The sequence below is a fragment of the Elephas maximus genome, chromosome 2 (assembly GCF_024166365.1).
Source record: "Elephas maximus indicus isolate mEleMax1 chromosome 2, mEleMax1 primary haplotype, whole genome shotgun sequence".
NCBI classification, from domain to species: domain Eukaryota; kingdom Metazoa; phylum Chordata; class Mammalia; order Proboscidea; family Elephantidae; genus Elephas; species Elephas maximus.
In genome coordinates, this window is record NC_064820.1 from 28,752,334 (window position 1) to 28,768,404 (window position 16,071).

Genomic DNA, 16,071 nt, shown 5'->3' on the forward strand with positions numbered 1-16,071 from the left:
GCTCAGAGTATAAATGGGTGGCCAAATAACATGACTATATATTTTATATGGTGTTAGGTATATATTTTATACTTATAAGTCAAGTGAATGAACTGTAAAATGAAATATATTCTAGCTTCTTACCTTGTCAAATAATATCTTCTTAATAACCTCAAGGGACAAGTTTTGTACAGGAACAAGGCAATGCAGGGCAATCCTCTTTCCTACCCCCTTGCCTGTTTCCACAACACTAATTTTCCAGAATCAATCAGTCACTGCAAAGAGTTTTGCACACACTCATGTGGACTTCACAGCCCAGTGCACATCCAGCTCAGTACAATTCCCAACACACAAGCCCATGCCATGGGATAATTACATTTATGTTATTTTTCAACAGATGCCCATTTAGCCCACCCTGAGGGTTAGAGGTACATACACCAGAGGGTGAGTTTGGCCTTTGGGTAACTGGCCTGGGAAAGAGAACCTCCCAGGACCTGGAAGTAAGCTCAGGGTCATTGGCAGGGAATACTGTGTCGTTCTGTTGTACATAGGTCCTCTATGAGTCAGAACTGACTTGAAGGCACCTAACAACAACAACGATGGGTCCCAAATATCTTGATCATGGTCTATATAGAGATGTGTGGATTCCAGGTGAGTATATCTCTTTCCTGCCATTGAATTCTTACCCTGAAGGGAGGGGCTTCCCTATAGGAAGATTAGAGCATGGCTTTGTAAAACATAGGAATTATAAGTTTTTCTTTAGTTTTACCACCCAGCCAATATACATTTTTACATCCTAGGATCACAGTTCGATTATTTGCAATAAGAGATCATGATGTTTTAAATGCATAGATTTTCTTAATTTCTACAAAGCATATTGCAATTTAGATATCAATACCGGCACGTTTTCTTTTCAATATGCATCTACAATGTAGATGGAGCTCTGGTGGCACAGTGGTTAAGAGCTTGGCTGCTAACCAAAAGGTCACCATTTCAAATCCACCAGCTGGTCCTTGGAAACACTATGGGGCATTTCTACTCTATCCTATAGGGTTGCTATGAGTTGAAATCAACTTGAGAGCAGCTGATTTGGTTTGTTTTTTTTGGTACAATGTAGACATAAATTAGAACAGGTACACTGACCTATAGCCTACAAAATTAAAAATCGGAGACAATAGTCTTCAATTATGTGAAAAAATTGTATGGAGTTATACATTGACCTAAATATATTTGATTTTTTTTTTTTCTTTAGATTACTTACATCAACAAACCCCACCAAAAAAAAAGCCCACTGCCGTCGAGTCAATTCTGACTCATAGCACCCCACAGGACAGAGTAGACCTGCCCCACGGGGTTTCCAAGGAGCACCTGGCAGATTCGAACTGCTGACCTTTTGGTTAGCAGCAGTAGTACTTAACCACTACACTACCAGGGTTTCCCATCAACAAACATACGTCATCAAATTAGCAGTATTTTATATTAATAAGGATTGCTGGTTCTACAAAAGCACAATCAACTTTTTGGTTGTTTGTGGTGATTAACATTTACTAGTCACTTATGAATGAAATTCCATTTTTTTTTTTGTTATCTAAATAGCAGAAATATTTCTTTTAATGGTTAAAGAAAACCTCAAATGAATATGTACTTTGGAGGCAAAAATCACGTAACAAACAGTTTCTTACTGAATTTTAGGTATTCTTAAACTATTGTTGAGAAACTCAAAAAATGCCTGCTTTTAACTAAAAACTCTCAAAAGTAACATATGACTGTGTTGTCCAGGGAGCCACTCTCAAAAATTAACGAGACTAATGCTTCTTAGTAATTGAAAATATGCACAGTTGCCAGGAAACTTTCTGATTCTGTGAATGTGCAATATAGTGGCAATTTTCCAAATGTCAGATCTAAGCATTGCATATTTCTTGTTCAGTCTGGGCATCAAAATCATTCAAGTTTATTGATGTTATTACCCATTTGGTCAGAAAATTTTGTTCTTTAGTAGACAGTTATGATGTTTAAAAAAAAAATTTATGATGTTTATTGTCTATTCATTCAATAATTTCAATTGAAAAGTATTTGCTGACCTTTTTAAGAATTGGCTTATTTATATAAAGATAAATAGCTCCATTCTAGGCGATGAGGGCTGTGGAGGCCTGTTTGTTCAACAGGAATGAGTGAGGATTTCCTTAAGCATACGACCTCTAAGCTACCAGGTAAAGAATGAGTCGAGGTTTGGAGCTGAGAAAATTTTACATTTTATAAATGTTACATCTTAGAAAGAACACTGGCTGAATATAAAGCATGAATTTGAGGTGGAGAAGGATGTAAGGCAAGACTAGAATCATTAAGACCAGTCCTGCTCTCCTAATTAGTAAGACATGCAAAAGAGTTGCTAATATGGTGAGATAGAGTTTTTATACAGTTCTGTTTTACTATAAATTATAGCACGGTTTTTGCCTTCACTTACACTATAGAGAGTTGAACTAAAATCTTGTAATGAGACCACATGCTGTGAGAGTTTCTGTTGGATTAGAAAATAGAACATGACTACTAAAAAAAAAAAAAAAATTTTTTTTTTTTTTTTTTAGTAGGTAGTAGAGTATCAAAGGAATGAAGCTTGGAAGTTTGACCATGGCTTTGACAATCAAAAAAATGAGAAAATTTCTACGTTTTTCAAAGGGATTATAATCAAGGGAAGCAAATTGGATCGATGAATTTACAACTCTTGATCTTAAGAGGCCAAATTTACAATTTTTTCCTTGAGCTATTAAAGTTTGCATTAATAATTTGAATTACAAAGAAAACAACTGTATTACAAAAGGAAACAACTGAACGTTAGCAATAGAATTCAGGGCAAAAGTGGCTATATATGGGGGATTGACATTAGTCTATGACTACCAAAAGATGAATTAAAAAAAAAAAATTGAGAACTGGACACATATATAATTAAAGAAGTTACAACATATATTTGCTACAATAAGTGAAGCAGAGAGATGAACTTCTATTTTCCTGAGAATTGGGGAATTACTTCATTCTCCGGTTAAAACTAATGGAATACAATTAAAAAAAAAAAAAAAAAAAACTAATAGGAATGCTGCTTTTGATACTGATTTCCTAATACATACACAATGAGGTCAATGCCCAAAGTTCTTTAGGTGGAGTCTCCTGAACTGTTTCTTCTCTTCTTTTTAAGTTTCTCTTTATTATTTAAATTATGGATTTATTTGCGTATTTCTGTGCCCTTTTCCTGTTATTGTTTTTCTTCCTCATTCCTTCCGTGTGTGTGATACAATTTTATTTCACATTTCAACTCATTTAGTGAAGATCAGAAAAAGGTTAGTCCATACAACTATAGTTTTCTCATTACCCTTTTCTTTTTATTTGAATATTGAGTATCCACGCTTGGATTTATTGAAACCTTAAATGAACAGAACCAGTTGTTTACGTTGTTGAGAAATGGAATTATGGATCATATGCCAAATAACTTACAAAACCTACTTTGAGAGAAATAACTTTCGTATTGATTTGACCTTGTGCTATTTTATTACATGAGACATTAAGTTTTCCTTAAACATAGAAACAATGTCAGATTATTGTGGCTTTAGTCTCTCTGTAACACCTGTTCTCTGGTGTGAAACATTTGTGCCACAAATTTTAAAGAAGAATTTTATGTTAATGCTGACCTTTCCTTCCTTGAAGAAAGCCTATTAAAAATTCACAACCTGCTGTGTTCCTTGTAAATTCACACGCAGATAAAGGACATGGCAAGATACATGACAATTAATGAAAATAGAACAACTGGTACTGTGTTGCATATTGGAAAGTCATTTTCTTATTAACTTTTTAAATTTACATAAGTTTACGTATAATTCATTATTACATTTGGTTCTATTAAGTAGTTTAATATTTAATACTAAATAATATATTGAATTTAAAGAAGTAGTTTAAAAACAAATTAATGGAAATATATTTTGAAACGTGGCAGGTTTCATAATAATTTTGTAGCATTCCAAATAAACTACTCATCTTAAGATATTTACATAAAAGGAAGTTTTCAGGCTAAGAGAGATCTTTAGGCTTATCAAGTCTTACGTCAAACATTGTTTAAGATGAAGTGACTGAGATCCAGTCTCTTCTTACAACAAGCCAATGTTAAACAGAATTTATATACCAGGACAGGAGATGTGTTCTGGAAACTTTGGCTCTCAGTACTGCTTCATTTTTATTTTCCAGTGACTCACGAAAAAATGAGGATATGTTATTAAAAGCAATCATATTATCTAAGAAGTACAGGGAGCTAGCTCATTTGTTACCAAAATAGTAATAGATAAAAATATTTTAGCTTATACGTTCACCCTTGTTTAGAAAAAATAATGCCTAAAAATTAAAAAAAAAAAAAAAAGTCATAGTTTGGACGTGTTATCAGGAGGGATCAATCCCTGGAGAAGGACATCATGCTTGGTAAAGTTGAGGGTCAGCAAAAAAGAGGAAGGGCCTCAACAAGATGGATTGACACAGTGGCTACAACAATAGACTCAAGCATAACAGCCATGGTGAGGATGGCACAGAACTGGGCAGTGTTTTGTTCTATCGTTCTTAGGGTTGCTATGAGTCCAAACTCACTTGACAGCACCTAACAACACTAATACTGCCAGAAAATATCAGATTACTCTTTCAGAAGAACTTATATTGTTATGTGACAATCTTTCTCATTCAGAATACTGATACCTTTTTATATATTGTCAATGATGGTATAAGATTGCATTCCAAAACCAGAAAAAGACAGTACAGGGAATTAAGATTTATATTTGTAATCGTTATGATTGTTCTTTACAGGACACGTTTTGATCAACGAGTTACAGGAAATATTATATTTTAGTAAGAGTGTTATTGTGTGCCATTCAGTAGCTTTTCAACTAATAATGACCCCATGTAACAGAATAGAACTGCTTCATAAGGTTTTCTAGGTGGTAATCTTTAAGGGAGCAGATTACCAGATCTTTCTCCCACAAAGCTGCTGGGTGGATTCAAATCATCGACTTTTCAGTTAGAAGCCCAGTGCTTAACCATTGTGCCACCAGGGCTCCTTTAGTAAGAATGTAAAGGGCTAAAATTCACTATCTGAGTTAAACAATTTCTGGTTATTTTTGTTTATGTTCATTAATCTAAAAATACCAGAAATTTTTGAATGGGTTTTCTAATGTACAGTGGTAATTTTATGCCTGCTTTTCTTTCCAAGAGCCAAGATACTCCATACTTGCTTTTAAAAAAAAAATCCAGAATGTAGCAAATATGTGATGCTATTTTGGTGCCATCAACATTGGCATTCTCCTCTAATTGCTCCAGTAAGTAACATGACATCAAGTGGGAGATAAAGCATTGAATCAAACAACTTCAAATTTACATCCAATTAAAATCCTAGTGGTGATGGCCCAGAATCAGGAAGTATCTGAAGGCACGTTAAAGCCAGCAAACGCAATCTGGTCAGAAATAACTAAGTAGTTACTCATTTTGTTGGGGCTGAGGAAAAAGGGTGTGTAATGCAGACTTTAAATTGGACTTTGAGAAGTTCACAGAGTCAAATTTGAAAAATAATCCCCCAAGTGTAGTTTGTTCTGTCCAGGGACTTTTTATTAATAATATAGGAAAACACAGACCAATTTTATAAAATCCAATGAAACAAATGTTCAAAAATAGAAATAAGGATAATGGCTAAATTATCAATAGACCAAATTGCACATAAAATTATAATAATTGAAAAACGGTCCATAGTACTTAATTTAGATTGATGAAGAAATTCTGAACAATTTATTTCTGGAACCAAAGTCAAGTATAGAGGATTTAAAAGATGAATGAACGCTCAAAGCTTAGTGCTTGGCAAGCAAATTAAGTGATGTTTTTCACATTTGAACAGGTTTCCCAGAAATCTCATCCAAAAGTAAAGACACCAAAGGGGTCTGGATTCAGCTACTAGGGAAATCTCTTTTCCTTTGAAGTTCTTCTAAGAGTGCAGCCTGATGAAATTTGGCCTGGTGCGTATGACTTGGCCTGGCAAGTGAGTTCAGTCTAGGATGGTCCTCAAGCTGTAGGGACCCTCTTTTAAGGCATATGGATTACTTGAGACCCTGTAACAGGTCAGACTTCTTAGCACAAAGCTCCACAAAATGCCAGACGTCATCTCTTGATAGCACCGTGGATTACACACATCTTGAAAAATGTTGCATCTCAAAGGAAAGAGAAAGTTTCCTTTGTTAGTACTGCAAAGACACCAGGATTATACTGAAGACATTTATTTAATTTTGCCATAGACATGCCTGTAAAAACAGGGCATTATCTGCTTCAAAGGGTGGCAAATGTGTTTTTGTAAAAATGTAAAATAAAGGAAGCAGAGAAAGTTCCAAAGAGGAAAAAAACCCAGACAGAGCTGAGGAGGGTCCGTGTGACATACAGACCTGTTTTGATTTGATCTCATGTTTACAGTAGATGCTATATGATCAGAGCTATTTGGCATTGCTTTTCACTTCACTGCAGAAAATATGCCTATTACATTAGAGGACTTGCAAGGGGTGAGAAAAAAGATCTTTAAATATTTTGAAGAATCCTATAATATCTTGTGTAGTATGTATATTACACATTAGATCTACTCTTCCTAATGTCTTAGTTTATCCCTTCTATTAAGAGAGTTATTGGGGAAATAATTTAGAGAAGATTCATATTAGAAGCCTGGCATCCTCTTTCTTATAATTTTGAAAATCACTGAGTTAACAAGGTATCCTTTTGTGGCCTGAAAATGACATCGAATATTTTTTACACCTTATTTTTCCCCACTCTTGGAGTTTTCACCAGCATGTCAGATTAACAATATAAGGATATGTGTAAATTGATGTCTAAAAAAGGTGTCAAGTAAATACAAATTATTTAAGACCATGAGATTCATTCTGGATTAATAAGGTGAAAAGAGATTAGAGAAGAATTAGTGAAAGAAGACCAATTCTTTTTTATAGCATATACCAGTAGTTGGGCACCTTTCTTTCCTCCTTCCACCAAGAAAGGGAGGTGTGAAAGGAAGGAGAGAGATAAGTATTCACTGAATGAGTTTATTTACATAAATATTTGTTGAACTGGATTGAATGAAATTGAAGAGAATGATGGGAATTCTAAATGTGGTATTTTAGGCCTTAAAGATTTTAGAGACTCTGTAACCAAGGCAGTGTTTGAAACTTTGTGGTCTCTAAGGATTGTAAAGATGTTTTTATCTTGAAGGCTATAGAGTGACAGGTGTGTGACTGGATGCCCAAAGGAGAAAGACCTGACAGCTGCCTGCTGTCTCCTGGGATTATGTACAACGGAGAGACAGATGAAAGGGAGTTTGGATTCTTATCATTTATTGGATTTTTTGAGACAGGGACTGAAATGAGAATGAGAAAAAAGGTATGAATGCTCTCCTGGAGGGGAAAAAAAAAAAGTGCGTGTAAAACAATGTTACATGAAATATCATGGCGTACAAAGATTCTGAATTATAGTCGTTGGGTCATTAAGAGTCAAAATTGATAGATAGCAACGGGTTTTATAATCATTGTTGTTAGATGCTGCCCAGCTCTGACTCACTGAGACCCTGTATACAACAGAATGAAATACTGCCTGGCTCTATGCCATGCACTCAATTTGTTGCTATGTTTGAGCCCATTGTTACAGCCACTTTGTCAATCCATCTCATTATAGCCATAGACAACTATTTTGAAAGATCTCTATTTTAGTTCACTTTTCTGTGTTTTCTACAATGTCAGAAATTGAAGAATCAATATTGACTTTCTCCCCCAAAAAGGAGGATCGCTCATTTGGCTGAAAGACATTTAGGTCTTTATCAGATGGGAATGCTTATTTTACAAACTTATCAGACAATATCATGCCTCTCTAACTTGTCTCCTTCCCACAGCATATGTCTATATCTACATGTACATCTATATACTAGACCCACCACCAGGATGGCCGAGTGATCTAAGGCACTGCGTTCAGATTGCAGTCTCCCCTAGAGGCATGAGTTCGAATCCCATTCCTGACATAACAACCTTTGGAGCCCTGGTGGTAAAGGGGTTAAGGGCTTGGCTGCTAACCAAAAGATACGCAGTTTGAATCCACCAGCCACTCCTCAGAAACCCTACGATGCAGTTCTACTCAGTCTTACAGAGTCACTATGAGTCAGAATCGACTTGACAGCAATGGGTTTGGCTTTGGTTTACGTACTACAGTTAAAATATAAATCAGATTCTGACTAGATTTTTTAACAGCAATATTGGGTGTTATAAGATAGTGGTACAACTTCTAAAATTTTCTGAGAAAGATTATTTTGAACATAATATTGAATGTTAGTTGCTAGGTGCCATCAAGTCGGTTCTGTCTCATACCGACGCTATGTACAACAGAATGAAACACTGCCGAGTCCTGCACCATCCTCACAATCATTGTTATGCTTGAGCTCATTGTTGCAGCTACTGTGTCAATCCGTCTCATTGAGGGTCTTCCTCTTTTTCACTGACCCTCTACTTTACCAAGCATGATGTTCTTCCCCAGGGACTTGTCCCTCCTGACAACATGTCCAAAGTATGTGACAGGAAGTCTTGTAATCCTTGCTCCCAAGGAGAATTCTGGCTGTACTTTTTCCAAGACAGATTTGTTTGTTCTTCTGGCAGTCCATGTTATATTCAATGATACGTTCAATATTCTTCACCACACCATTATAGTACATGTAATATATATTTTATTGCATATTTCCAGTTAAAGTATCAACCAAGAGGGGGGATGATTCCAGATGTTGTGCATATTCAAGGCTCAGAAGCTCAGAAACCTACCTCCATTGTACATTTTTTTGGGGAAAAAAATAATTTGGGGAAGAATAACTTCGAAAAAAATTAAAAAGTACTCCACTTTCGAAAAATAGAAGATGCAAAAATAAGTAAGAACAACTCAAAAGTGAACTTTCAGAATAATATCAGAGCAGCAGCTCTAGAATCCATTTTTCTAGAAACTGGTCATTCAACAAATAAATTTTAAAAATGAGTAATCTGCATGATATGCTAAAGTCATGTTTTTTTTTCTTTCACTTGCAAACACACACACATTAACAATAAAACCCAAGGCAAATGAAAATGCTATAAAAACAAAACTGACTTAAAAATGCCATGATTAATGTATTAATATGCTACGAGGAAATAATTGAACATTCAAAATTAATTTTTGACCAAAAAAAAAAAATTTAGCCATAAAGAGTCATACCTCCTACTATAATAATCAAATCCTCACTTCCTGGTTCTGTAGTGAAAACCAAAATTATAAAAAAAAAAAACGTTTAAATGCTGTGTTATGGTTTTGAGTTGGTTGTTGTTAGGTGCCACCAAGTTGGTTCCAACTCATAGAGACCCTATGTACAATAAAACAAAACACTGACTGGTCCTGTGCCATCCTCAAAATTGTTGCTATGTTTGAGCCCACTGCTGCAGTCACTGTGTGAATTCATCTCATTGAGGGTCTCCTTCACTTTGCCAAGTATTATGTCCTTCTCTAGGGATTATGTGATATTATGTCCAAAGTAGGTGAGACTGAGACAAAGCCTTGCCATCCTCATTTCCAAGGAGCACTCTGGCTATATTTCTTTCAAGACAGTCTTGTTTATTCTTCTGGCAGTCCACGGTATATTCAATATTCTTCGTCAACACCATAATTCAAAGGCATCAATTCTTCTTCGGTCTGCCTTATTCATGGTCCAACCTTTGCATGCATATGAGGCAACTGAAAACGGCATGGCTTGGGTCAAACGCAAATTAGTTCTTAAAGTGACATCTTTGCTTTTCAAGACTTAAACAGGCCTTTTGCAGTTAGGTTTGCCCAATCAGTATGTCTTCTGATTTCCTGACTGCTACGTCCATCGGCATTGATTGTGAATTAAAGTAAAATGAAATCTTTGACAACTGGAAAATTTTCTCCATTTATCATGATGTTGATTATTGGTCCAATTGGTGAGTTTTTTTTTTTTTTTTTCTTTATGTTGAGGTATAATCCATACTGAAGGTTGTAGTCTTTGATCTGTATCAATAAGTACCATATATCTTTGACATATATATATATATATATATGCATATATATATGTATTTATTTAATTCTGGGATATTGTCCTCGTGATTTTAAAGTTTCATGGTAAGAATTCTGGAAACTAAATAAATTTTCATTGAGTCCTTTCAGTGTGATAATTGATGTCTTTCTCAGTGTTGGGAAAATTGTATTACATTATTTTATAGTTTATTATCTCTGAGTTTTCTAGTCTTTATCTTTTTTCTTCTAGGTTTTCTATTAAAGGTTTATTAGATATTCTGGATTTATCCTTGGCTTATTTTTCTAGCCCTTCCCCCTTTTACATTTAACACTGTTATTTATTATATAAAATAAAATTTTATCCATTATAAGAATCTCAAACAATGTTTTCCACTTTCACAGAGGATGTAATTTAATTATTCTTAATTTGTTTACTCTTCCTTGACATTTCTTGTTTTCCCAGAGCATAATGTTCTATTTATTAAATGTGGTTCTTTTTTAACTCTGCTGCATTTCCTCAAGTATCAGTGACATTTTATTACTCCTTTATATTTTTGAATTAAGTGAGAAGCCTCTGGTTGGTGCAAATTGTTAAAAACTCTGGTACTAAACAAAAAGTTGGCCATTGATGTCCACCCTAAGAAACCTCAGAAGAAAGGCATGGGACCTACTTCTGATATGTCACAGCTAGTGAAAACCCTATAGAACACGGTTCTATTCTGAAAACATGTGGGCTCCGTGAGCTGGAGCTGACTTGATGACAACTGGGTTGGTTTAGTAAGTTCATTAGAGGATTGTAATGTTTTTTCATTCCTTACAAGCTTGATCATTAAAATAAGCTGAAAACTACAAGCTATTTAAACAGAGTTTTCACACAATTAAGCAGTTCCTAAGCAAGTGTGGTGGCAGCTGCTAGGTTGTCTTGCCATATTTCATAAATGTGGGACACAATGAGACCAAATGGATTTAGTCATTTATTACTCCGAAGACAACAGGCAGCATAACCTTCATGTTTGCATTAGTGCACCTTCCCCCCAAGTCTCATGGGAGTGACGTGGCAGTGAGCAGTACACACAGTGGATCTGGGTCAGAGCTAAAAACCCTGAACTCAGGAAATTCCTGACTTTATATGTGATTTGTTAGCATTACCTTTGTTTCTGTGTCTGTAAGCAAATTATTTGGAAATAAGAGGAAGAGATTTTTGTCTATATGCTAGAGTAGGTCCCAGAAGGGAACTATTTTCTATTTCTTCTATTCATAAAGATTGTTGTTAACTGTCATCCAGTTGGCTCCAACTCATGGTGACCTTTATGTACAATAGAAGGAAATATTGCCTGGTCCTGTACCATATTCATTTTTTTTTTTTTTTTTTAGTTCATTGTTGCAGCCACTATTTCAATCCATCTCATGGAGGATTTTCCCTCATTTTCACTGACCCTCCACTTTACTAAACATGATGTACTTTTCTAGTGACTGTTCCTTCTGGATGACCTGTTCAAAGTAAGCAAGAGGAAGTCTTGCCATTTTGGCTTTTAAGAACTCTGGTTGTACATCCTCCAAGGTTGATGTATTAATTCTTCTGGCAGTCCACAATATACACAATTCAAATATGTCAATTCTCCTTTGATCTTCCTTTTTCATTGTCCAGGTATTACATGCTTATGAAGCGATCCAAAAGACCTTGGTTTGGGGTAGGCATACCTTGGTCATCAAAGTGACATCTTTTCTTTGCATTTGGGAAGGTAAGTAATTCTAAATAAAATGTCCATTAATGCCTGGATATGAAGAGATATGAGAAATTTATGGAAAACTGTTTTCCAGCAAGGTTAGAGTACATCAGTAAAGAATAAAGAACTTTAATAAGAGCTGTGTAAATGAAAACATGAAGGCAACGAGCTCCCATTCCCACCACCACGCACAAATATTAACCTCAATGCTAGGAAGTAATACTCAATTTGAAGATGTTATATTTATGTTTTTTTTTACTCGTGCTATTAGTTGAGATGAGGGGGGCAAGTAGAGAGAGAAGCTGATCTATGGAGTGGATTCTTGAGGAGGAAGTTAATTAAACAAAAAATCAGTTTAAATTAAAGTTAAAAATAATACACATTTACATCTCTTTCTTCTATACCTACTTTCATCAGTGTCTATTCTGGTGGGTGGTATAACTATTACTGTAACCCAATTTGCTTTTGGTCTCTGATAATTTTTTTCGTAATTTTTGATTGAAATTGTACTCTCTAATTGTAGTATTAAATAAAATACAACTGTGAAGATTGAGTTAATTTTTAGGATTAGAATCTCAAATTGCAAGTTTATTTAAAATCTCTACAATATAACCTATAAACCTATTGCCAACGAGTGATTCCAACTCGTAGTGATCCTATAGGACAGAGTAGAACTGCCCCATAGAGTTTCCAAGAAGTGCCTAGTGCATTCAAACTGCCAACCTTTTGGTTAGCAGCCGTAGCTCTTAACCACTATGCCACCAGTGTTTCCCTATAATTAGCTTTACAGGTCTTTATAACATTTAATTAAATCAAAGTTAGAGGTAGCAGAGAGCCTACATTCCTTCATTACTGGAAAAAAAAAAAAAAAACTCTTAAAGGCACCTCTACCACTGATGATTAAAATTATTCAATTGAGCTAACCATTAAAGCTGGACTATATGAAGAAGAATGGGGTATCAGGATTGGAGGAAGACTGATTAACATCCTGAGATATGCAGATGACATAGCCCTGTTTGCCGAAAATAAAGAGGACTTGAAGTACTTGCTGATGAAGATCAAAGGCCATAGCCTTTAGTATGGATTAGACCTCAACATAAAGAAAATAAAAACCCTCACAACTGGACCAATAAGCAACATCATGATAAATGGAGAAAAAATTGAAGTTGTCAAAGATTTCATTTTAATTGAACCCACAATCAACACCCAAAGAAATCAAAAGATGCATTACATTGGGCAAATCTGTTTTGATGGCCCTCTTAAAGTGTCGAAAAGCAAGTATGTCACCTTGAAGACTAAGGTGTGCCTGACCCAAGTCATGGTATTTTCAATCACATCATATGCACGTGAAAGCTGGACAATGAATAAGGAAGACCTAAGAAGAATTGACGTCTTTGAATTGTGGTGTTGGTGAAGAATATTGAATACACCATGGACTGCCAGAAGAATGAACAAATCTGTTTTAGAAGTACAGCCAGAATGCTCGTTAGAGGCAAGGATGGCGAGACTGGGTCTTACATACTTTGGACATGTTGTCAGGAGGGATCAGTCCCTGGAGAAGGACATCGTACTTGCTAAAGTACAGGGTCAGCGGAAAAGAGGAAGACTCTCAACAAGATGGATTGACACAGTGGTTATAACCATGGGCTCAAGCATAACAACAATTATAAGCATGGCACAACACTGGGCAGTGTTTCGCTGTTGGGCATAGGGTAGCTATGAGTTGGAACTGACTGGATGGCACCTAACAAAAACCTAACAACAACAACCATTAAAGATTAATTACTTGGATGATTTTTTTTTTTTAAATACAATGTCTAGAATATTATAAGGAATGGAAATAAAATGTTGATAAAATTTAATAAATTATATATCTTTATTAAATATCAGCAATTGATTAATTTTGCCTATCATTCTATAAAAAGGGAATTGAGTGTAATTTGTCCTTTATCCAGTTAAATCAATTGCCATCTAATAAAGCTCAACTCCTGGAGACCTTGACTCAAGATGGCTCCATGTGTGCAATAGTACTTCTGTGCTCTACAGGGTTTATGGTGGCTGATTTTTCAGAAGTAGACTTCCAGGCCTTTCTTCCAAAGTGCCTCCTGTGATAATTACTACATATCCACTTGTTTTCTCAAGTCGTTCACAAAATACATATTTGCATGTAGCCACAGGTCCTCTGAAAATATTTAAAACCATGTTAATAATTTTTAATTTCTTTTTGTCATATTTTTGCTTTAAAAAGGCATAATTAGAAACTACACTGGAAGGTATTCCACTTTTCAAGTATGGATGGACTTCCTCACTGCCTTTGCCTAAATGTAATGAAAAACGTTAGTTTGTGTGTATGAGTTGTAGTGGGGCATATGTGGAAATTTCTGTTATATTATATTCTGCAACTTAGAATACATTGCTTTCTTCTTAAACTTCACATTTACTTCCTGCACTTCAATTTATATGCTATCTCATTACCTCTGATACCTTCTTGAGAATTTTTTCAGTTGAAAACTTTAGCTTGATTTTTATTTTGCATTACATCTTTCTGCAATCATTGCTTTTAATTCCAACAAAGAAAGGCTTGGTAATTTTCTTTCTCCTATTTTAACATTTTTAATTTAAATGATCATTCTTATTTCCTATGACCACCATATGTCTGCCAGTTTGTGGTACTGTGGTGGCTTGCATATTGCTGTGTATCATAAGTTTTGCCACTGGTATTTCAAATACTAGCAGGCTTACCTTGGTGGACAGGTTTCAGCGGAGCTTCCAGACTAAGACAGACTAGGAAGGAGGACTCAGCAATATACTTCTGAAAAATTTTGCCAATCAAACCCTAAGAAGAGCAGTGGCATGTGCCAGAAGATGAGCCCCTCTGGTTGGAAGGCACTCAAAAGATGACTTGGGAAGAACTTTCTTCTCAAAGTAAAGTCAACCTTAATGACGTGGATGGAATCAAGCTTTCAGGACCTTTATTAGCTGATATGGCACCACTCAAAATAAGAAGAAACACCTATAAACATTCATTAATAATCAAAATATGGAATATAAAATGTATAAATTCAAAAAAAAATTGGAAGTAGTCATAAATGAAATGGAACACAAAAGCATTGCTATCCTAGGCTTTACTGAGCTGAAATGGACCGGTATTGGCTATTTTGAATCAGACAATCATATGGTCTACTATGCCGGAAATGACAAATTGAAGAAGAATGGCATCACTTTCATGGTCAAAAGAACATTTCAAGATCTATCCTGAAGTACAATGGTGTCAGTGATAGGATAACACCCACACGCCTACAAGGAAGACCAGTTAATAGGACTATTATTCAAATTTATGCACAAATCACTAATGCCAAAGAGAATGAAATTTAAGATTTTTACCATCTTACGCAGTGTAAAATTGACTGAACATGCAATCAGGATACCCTGATAAATAGTGGTGATTGCAATGCAAAAGTTAGAAATGAAGAAGGAATGGTACTTGGAAGATATGGCCTTGGTGAGAGAAATGATGTCAGACATCACATGACAGAATTTTGCAAGACCAATGACTTTTTCATTGTAAATACATTTTTTCAAAAACAGAAAAAGGTGACTATATATGTGGAACTTACCAAATGGAGTACAAAGAATCAAATCAACTTCATCTCTGGAAAGGGATGATGAGAAAGCTCAACATCATCACTCAGAACAAGGCCAGGGGCTGACAGCTGACAGACCATCAATTGCTCAAATGCAAGTTCAAGGTGAAGTTGAAGAATAGTGGAACAAATTCACAAGAGCCAAAGTATGTTGTTGAGTATATCCCACCTGAATTTAGAGACCATCTAAAGAATAGATTTGATGCATTGAACACTAATGACCAAAGACCAGATGAGTTATGGAATGACATCAAGAACAGCGTACATGAAGAAAGCAAGAGGCCGTTAAAAAGACAGGAAAGAAAGAAAAGACCAAAATGAATGTCAAAAGAGGCTACAAAAGTTGCTCTTGAACTTAGAGTAGCTAAAGCAAAAAAAAAAAAAAAAAGTGAAGTAAAAGAACTGAACAAAGGATTTCAAAGGACAGCTCGAGAACACAAAATAAGGTATTATAATGATATGTGCAAAGACCTGAAGATAGAAAAAGAAACAGGAAGAACACGCTCAGTGCTTCTGAAGCTAATAGAACTGAAGAAAAAATTCAAGCCTCAAATTTGCAATATTGAAGGATTCTACAAGGAAAATATTAAATGATGCAAGAAGCATTGGGAGAAGATGGGAGGAACACACACAGTCAC

General features: G+C 35.3%; 1 protein-coding gene across 4 annotated transcripts in view; it reads right to left on the reverse strand.

The window, feature by feature from the left end:
• CDH10 (cadherin 10) overlaps nucleotides 1–16,071 on the reverse strand; it is a 143,804-nt gene that overhangs the window by 74,055 nt on the left and 53,678 nt on the right. The window lies entirely within an intron of this gene.